The sequence below is a fragment of the Condylostylus longicornis genome, unplaced genomic scaffold (assembly GCF_029603195.1).
Source record: "Condylostylus longicornis isolate FDR11 unplaced genomic scaffold, ASM2960319v2 ptg000046l, whole genome shotgun sequence".
Taxonomy (NCBI): Eukaryota; Metazoa; Arthropoda; class Insecta; order Diptera; family Dolichopodidae; genus Condylostylus; species Condylostylus longicornis.
The window spans coordinates 1,604,330-1,613,249 of NW_026578015.1; positions in this window are offsets into that span (position 1 = coordinate 1,604,330).

The window sequence follows — 8,920 nt, forward strand, 5'->3', positions numbered from 1 at the left end:
GTGAATATTTATAATATGTAGGTAGAAATATATATTTTGCGAGAGCAATGTCATAAATCAAAAAATGGGATTTTGGAATCCACTGCAGGAATGAAAAATTTTTGATTTATTTTTTCATAAAAACGCATGGGAGACTTTTCAAAAATAGTTTTGAGGGTATTTTTTCATTGTGCCATCCAGTTTGTAGTGATATTTGCTGTGCAAATAATGTCAGAATTTTATTTAATGCACAGTGACTTGATAATTATGTTAATATATTCGTTATAGCTTTTCAAACAAAAATTTTGTATTACATCTTACAACTATATGTTCTTGAATTTTAATAAAATTGAATTAAATAACACGAGCTTTTTGCAAGAAAAACTATTGCATAATATCGCTCATACATAACGAGACACAACACCACAAAACACTGCACAACAAAACACCACAAAGCACAATACAAAACAATGCAATGCAACACAATACAGTAAAACACAACACAATACAAACCAACTCCACACAACATAATACACTCCAACTCAACACAACACTTCACTTAACAATTATTTTTGAACGAATTTTATTTGATTAAAATCTATTTTATAGATTTTGTCTTCGTTCAAAACTTTAAGCTTCTTGAGTTGTATGATCGTTCTTCTCAACGGATAATATGTGATGTATGTGCATGCATGTATGTAGGTATGATAGATAAAGTAAAACATGTATGAAGATTGAGGAAAACATAAATGTACACAAAATACCTAACATGTTATACTGCAAAAGAATTATGGGACCATGAAATCCTCTTAAGGTTTGATAGTTGCTTTATAAAATAAATAAAACCAAATATAAAACATACTTATGTACATATCCAGAAAAAAAAAAGAAAAAAAGTAGACATGACAGTTCAAAGTGGATACAAAATAACTTTTATTTTTTTTTTTCTTCTCTTCTTCTCTTTATTTTTTAACCATATTTTTCCTTTTTCTCGTTATTTCTATGTAGTGTATATATAGTATAGTAAATGTGAGTATAATATGTGAGTTTATATACTCGTGATTATATTTGGGTGTTGTTTATTATTGTTTACTATAATATTTTTTTAAACTTAAATATTTGTTTTTTGATGTCTATTAAAAAAATTGTAACAATTTTTTGTAAAAACGAAAAAAAAAGATTCTGACTCAGACACTTTAACAATGTGTCAAAGAATTAAAATGATTAGAAAATGAAAATATGGTCACATTTTGTTTTATTGTGTATGCTTTCTATAAATTCTTTGGTGTTTATTATTCTTCTAGTGGTCTATTAAAATCTGATTTATTATTTTAGATTTTATTTAGAAAACAAAAAAGAAATTAAATTGTCCTTAAGTATAAATTTCATTTAATAATGAAGGAAATATGAACAAAACTTTTTAAACCAACAGAGTATTTTTTATAAATAATGAATGAGAAAATCCGCATAGCCCTTTGAGACCGCAATAATATTTTTATTTTGTATCAAGCACAGAAAAAGAGAGAGGAAGAAAGTGAAATATGGGGTTTTTAGATAGAGAATTTTTGTAATTATATAAAAACTTTAACAAATTAAAAATTTTTTTTTTGGAAAATTTAAAATGGTTTTTATGGTTGATACTAAATTGAATCAAAATTTAATAAAATATCGAAATAGATGTGTCGTCTGTTTACGCCAGATATTTTGTTAAAAAATAATCATCCGAAAAAGATCTAAATTAAAAATCATGACTCCCCGAAACCTATTTAGTGTCTTGCCCCTTAAACCTTCAACTATTCAAACAGTAAATTCAAGATTCGGGAATAAAGTTTGCAAACATTTCAGATCAGACTGTGCCATTCTATTTACTGCTGAAAATATTAGGTTTATTAAGTAGCAATCTCTGCGTATAGTGCTCTGCACTTTTCTCATTGTGGCATCAGGTATGTGATTCATCAAAAACCGTCTTCTTCATCTGTAATTTTTTGCTCTTGAAATACTTATTTGCTCTTTAATTTATATCGAATAATTTATATTTGCCTGTTCTTGTTGCTTTTTTAATAAATAAATCGTTAATAAACCGATCGTAAAGCGAAAATACGAAAATCTTAAATATGCCATCTATTAGATATATGAGGTACTTCATTCACTAATCACCTACATATTAATCAAATTCAAAAACCAAAAACAAACAAAGAATTTCAATTAAAATTGGTAGTTGATTGCAGGTTAAAATGTTAATTAAATTTTCAATAATTTTCTTAATATTTAAATTTGAAAACACACAAGAATATGATGGTTATGAGCATTTAATAGTTATATTTTAACATGTCTTGTACCTGCTTAAAAAAATTATAGGTTACAAATTTCTATTATTATTCAATTCAAATTACCAAAATTATTTTCTAGTTTTTGTAGCGCAAAAAAGATGTAGGCCACTTAAAAATCAAATTTTTAAAAAATTTTAATATTCAAAAAGCATGATTTGAAAATTGATTGTAGGTCTCTTTTTTCGCTTTGCCTTTTTTTCAACAATGCAATGAATTTTAAAAAATTAGATTTGTAAGAAAAGTACACACTATATCAAATTATTTAGAAAAATGTAAAAAAAATGAAATGTTGTAATTTTCTGTCTATATTTTTGGAAATTAAAAAAAGTGAAAGTCAACAATAATTATAGTGCTCACATCGAACTCAATTTCGAGCATTAATTTTAAGAAGAACCTAAATAATATTCGTGTATTCATTATTTTACAAATGTAATTTTGCCGAATGAATTCCGAATGAAGAACAGTAGGAAAACTTCCATTCAAATATAAGTAATTCTAAATTGTATTTATAAATCAGATACCAAACAATAAGCTACTTAAGAATGTTAATCTTTATGATGTTATAAATTTAATTATGACAATCGAAATGGTTATAATATCGTATAAATGTAAATGATGCGATATGATATCGTATATTTATTAATTAATTAATTTTGTCTCCATTTTTATATTTTATGGACGTATAAAACTTAAATATTATGTCAAAATAAAAAAAAAAAACAAATATGAAAATTTATTAGAAAGCGACGGAAGCTCTCTATTTTGCATGGGCATACGAACAGAAAAAGAAAAATACCAAATTTGTCATTCAAATACTTAAAATACAAGACAAAAATATTAATCTTGCAGTTTTATTGTTTTCTTTTTTTTCTGATTTCTAATTCATGTCACAAAATAATATTTTCTATTTTTAACCAAAAATGTACACAAAGAAATAGAATACAATTTTAGAAAATACAGTCAAGATCGTTTATATTGGAAAAATGACAAATTTGAGATATCGTAAACGATAATATTGATTTGTTTGTACATATTATTAAATGTCACTAAAAGTAGTTTGTTAACTGAGACATTTGGCATCGGATTTAATACCAAATATCATCACATATATCACATATTAGAAAATGATGTGGTTTGTATCATAAATTTTTATAGTATAAAAATTATATCGTATTGCGGAACAGTAGAATCTCTCTTTCCTTTACTTTATTCTCTCAATTAAAATTTTGTTCTCATAAAACTTATTTCTTAATCAAAGTTTTGCTCTCTTTTCGTAATCCAAATTTTACTCTCTTTCAGCAATCCAAATTTTTAGCAAGCAGTGAACATAAAATAAGTCAGTTTTCTAAATTAAAAATATTTTGTATTCAACAATATTTTAATTTTTTTTAGATGAGAGAACGTTTCAAATCGATTCATTATCAAAATGACATTTTAATAATAGCAATGATGATGAATTGATACTTTTTCAAATTTACAAATTATTATTTTGTTTTTTTCTCTCTTTTTATTGGACGTGAGCTAATCATTCTAGGTCATTTTTTGAAAAATTCATCTTTTCTTTTTTGTAGTTTAGTTATTAATATTTCATATTGTGAATTGTGATATTCATCAATCTCATTTCTACAATAATAAAGACATTTTTGTTTCTCTTTTCTCCAAAAAGAATTCTCAAAATTTCATTCATATTTTATGACATTTGTACGTGATTTTATCGTTTTCATTATATCGTTTTCCCTTTCCAATATAAAAAACATAAAATATTTTGAAATTCGAATCCTATAAATAATCGATTTTAACATATTAGTGTTAATTAACAACATAATATGAGAAGAAGAGAAAGAAAAAGAGCACAAAAAGCAAATACGGATCACAATACAATCAACAATCACCACAAACACAACACAATAAAGTCCTAATCAACAAACAACAATATTCTGTATTTTATCTGTCTTTACTATTAATGTACGCTTGCCACCTACACGTGTTTTAGTTTTATATTTTCTATTTTGTAATTCTCAATTCTACATAACCTTTAAAGATTACCAAAAATTTCGTACATGCAGTTTTATTTACCATTATTCTTAACAATGTTATTTTTTATTTCTCTCTTCATTTTATCTTTCCACAACATATGGAACAGTTGTACCTTTTAAAAATAAGAAAGTGATAACGTTGTATGATAAGGATTGCCAGATTGGTTTGCATAAAATGTATTGATTTTTGAACTGGTATTAGGAGCTCATCACCACTATATTCTGGCAATTTTTTTATTATCAGACACACTACCTTATAAATGCAACCAGAAAATTCAAAAATATACATATTTTGACCAGATCAGTCGGTAGGCGAGTCGATCAGTTTTGATTTGAAATCAAAATTTCAATAACACTATTTAAATCATTGTAAAAGTTAGAGATATCATCATAGTTATTATTTTAGTAAGGCAACGTTCTCCCGTTACTAATATTAATGTACTCGCATGCGATTGCCAAAAGAATTTTAGTGATTTCTATATACATATATTATATGTGCAAGTGCAACACCGAAATTATTGCGCGGTAATCGCACGAAATTCGAATCTAAGCGTCCGATATTGGAACTAAAAATAACTGAAATTTTAATTCTTATTCATTTTAATGGATTTGTAATTCGTTGATAATTTGTGAGAACAAGCTGATATTGTCGCAGGACACAATTTCGGCTGCAGTTTCAAATGCGATTTTTTTTGTATTGTAGCTTTAAAATTGTCACTACATACCACAATTATACAGACAGTATAATTGTGGTACGCAGTGAGAATTTGTATTACATATAAATTGTGACAAATTGTTAACCTTAATCGTATAAAAGATTACAAATATCTTTGAAAATGAAAACAAGAGAAGAAGAATTGACAAGAATAGCTTTTAAAGTTTTAAATTGTATTTTGTTTTTTTGTTTTGCTTTTTGGAATTGCCATAGTAAGAATGAAAGCAAAAGCAGAAAATTTAATTGATTAATTTTCAGCACGTAAATGGGGTTAAAAAACAAATTGATTTCGATCTTAAACAGAAAAAAAAACCTAAAGAGGTACATTGTACAAACAATTATACAATTACACATTTACTTTTTTTATAAATTGTTTTTGGAAGGTAAAAATTAATATGAAACTTGTACAGAATAGGTACATTTTAATTTTTTACAAACAAGTAAAAATCATTTAAATTAATTGGCATTTTATTCACAGTTGGAGTACAAGAAGAAAAAGAAAAATTAAAGGTTAAGCAAGGTTTTTTTTTTATCATCGATTAGATTTTTCACTTTCACTTTTAATTTAAGTTTTTTTTTGTTATTTTTTAAGGAGACGTGATTAATTTTAACTTTTTTTATTTAATTTTTTTTTTAATTCAGAATTCAGAAATGGTTGTATAATTGAAAATAATTTTCTACATAAATTTTTAATTAAATAAACGCTTTTAAAGTTAAAATTTATTACGTTATCAATTATAAATACAAAAAAAAAAATATTATTTAATTATTTAAATTAAATAAATTCTTATTGTTTGCATAACAATAAAATTATAATAATTTCAAATATAAATTTGTATATAAAATTAAATCCAAGTTAGCATAATATTTAAGGTATCATAAATAGTAAGTTTCGTAAAGATGTTAATCCAGATCTCATTCTTACAATCAATTTTTGTATTCAAACTTTTTTACCTCAACATTTCATATAACACAATATAAAAACAACGCTTTATATTTTAACTTCTAAAATTTTTTAAAAGCGGCAACCCTGTTTCAGAATAATGCGTTATTCAAATTACAATTATTGTCAAATCAAATTACATTTTCACTTTTGGCATCATTTTTTTTTATGTCATTCAATTCTTGTTGAAATTGAAAGTTATTTTGAAAGTATCGAATCGAATTCTTTTATACAATCGAAAAAGAGCTGCTAATTAATAATAAATTTAGATATATACTATATATGAATTACCTATGAGTTTTAAAAGCTCGGTCATTTGATCAATATGATTTATTATTAAATCTTATATTTGATTCAAAACATACACAAATATGACAATTCTGCCCATGTTGATGTTAATAAACTACTCTTAAAATGATTTTTATTTGATTAATTAGTTTTCACTTTTATTTGAGAGGACTCGTATGAGTATATTACACGTTATGTAGTTGGCCACTGGAGAGATTGATTTTCAGAAACAAAATACTGTTAGTTGATTCATTGCCTCTCACTTCATATTTTATTTGAGTATTTTCAATTCAACAATTTTTCAAATTTTTTGAGCACATTATGTAAATTTCATCAATGTGGTGTTTCTCTTTTAATAATCTACTACATTTTAAAGGATTTTAATTATTTTTTTTGGTTTTATTTATTATATAAAATTTAAAATTGTGTAGGAATTGAAATAATAAATTAAAAAAAATTTAATTATTCAATATTAATTTAAATGAATTAAAAATTTTAATAGGATTAAAGTAAATATTTGAAATAATTTTCTTTTTTAATACTAAGTGTAAACAAAATGTATGAGAGTAAAATATTTTAGATCTCTTTAATACTATTTGGGATTATTAATTTAATTAAAAAAGTTATTATTTAATAATTATAATATGCTTGAAAAAATATTATTAATATTACAATATATAGTCAATAAAATTTTATATTTTTACTCAAGGGACATTTTATAAGAGAATTATTTGTAATTATTTTCATTATGAGCGAATTTAATTGCAATAATTTACAGTGTATATGTATATGCATATTATTTGTGTGCATTTTTATTATTTTATAATCTTACCTAATGCATAGTGAACAAAGAAAAAAAAATAATGACTCTCCTAAATTCCAATAACAAATTTGTTAAATTTTCCTGCCAATAAGTAAATTATTCTCTCTTGCACAGGATATTTTTTATAGATTTCTTAATTACTTTTACTTCTGCTACATACTTAAATATTTCGCTGAGTATGCGACAAGAGTTTTACATGGCGGTCATGCATTGTTCATGTGTTTTTAAGTATTAACTCTATTGTATACTTTGTTTAAAATTCCATATCTCTCAATTAATTTAGACTACCAATAGCGAGCAATGATCGAAAAATAAATTGAGGTTTTTCATAAAATACTCGAAATTATTTACCTTATAAGTGCTTAGTTATACTCTCTATTCCTGAAAATTATCAAGATATTTGCTATTCTTGGGAGTATTTGTCTGGACACTACAATAAATAATTTAACGATTCCGCATTTTATTTATAGAAGGAATTTAAAATATTTTTACAATTTGATAATATCAAAGAAATGCTCCAAGTGCGGTACACATATCATTGCGTTTTATATTAGTATTGCAAAAAAATATGGTCACGATTCTAAATTAATAAAAATATTCCAAATTTGCTAAATCATATAAAAAAAAATTATAAATAATTATTGATTTTTTTTATTTTAAATAATTATTCAATAATTATAAGGATCTTTATTCTATAATATATATGTAGATAAAATAATAGGACTAATTACCTAATATAATATTAAAATACAAAATTCTAATTTAATGACTCTCAAAATATCGTTAAACAAAAATTTAATTTTTTGTGGTCAGATCATTATCATATTCATATATAGTATGTATTAAAAAAAATTTTATAACTAAATTTATAAATTGAATACTAATTTTATAATTTCCCGGCATTTACAGAAAAAATATTTTGATCAGGCCGTACAAGTGAGCTAAAGTAGAATTCTAACATTAAATTTTTATTTGGGTAGAATTTTAATATTATTATATAATTCAGAAATTGAAATACACTATGGTTGGTTAATTTATGATATTTGCTCATATTTTAGCACTGTCGTCAATGTAAATAACGAAAAGAATTTGACATTCTTCTAAATTTTAAACGGGTTTACTAAAATTCTCCAATATTTGAATGTATTGATTCCATTTCCTAAATGAAATAAATGTTAAATACAAAATATTCTAAATTGGTCAAAACCCTGAATTGATTTAATAAATAGCTGCATACGAGTAATATTATTTGCTAAGCTATTCGAACGATTGCATTTTAAAGTTGTAATATGTCAAAATTGTAATCATGTTTTTATTGAGTATTATAATTAGTTTCTCGCAGTTTCAGGCCAAAACTCAAGAATTTTCTTATAATATATGTATTTTAAGAATTTAGTCTGACATGCGTTCTTTACTCTTACAATTTTATTAAATAATATAAGAAAATATTACAAAATCAGAATTGCCGAAACAATTACGCAAAGTAGTTACTTTTAATAAGTGATTAGAATTTTCAATTTCCGGTTAATTTTGTAAATGTCGTGACTTTTTTTCATATGAGAAATTTTTTTATAATATATGCATATAAAAATAATTATAATTATAATAAAAATCATGTCTCACTATATATACATAGTAATTGTAATTAACATTAAATTAAAGAGAAAAATTAAATACTAGAAATAAAATTATAATTTAAATAAAAAAAAAAGTTTTGGGGTTTTGTTTTCAAATCACCCGCTCTTCTTCCTCGCGCTGTCATTTATTATTCTAATACAATATTGTTATACAAGCAAATATCCGTAT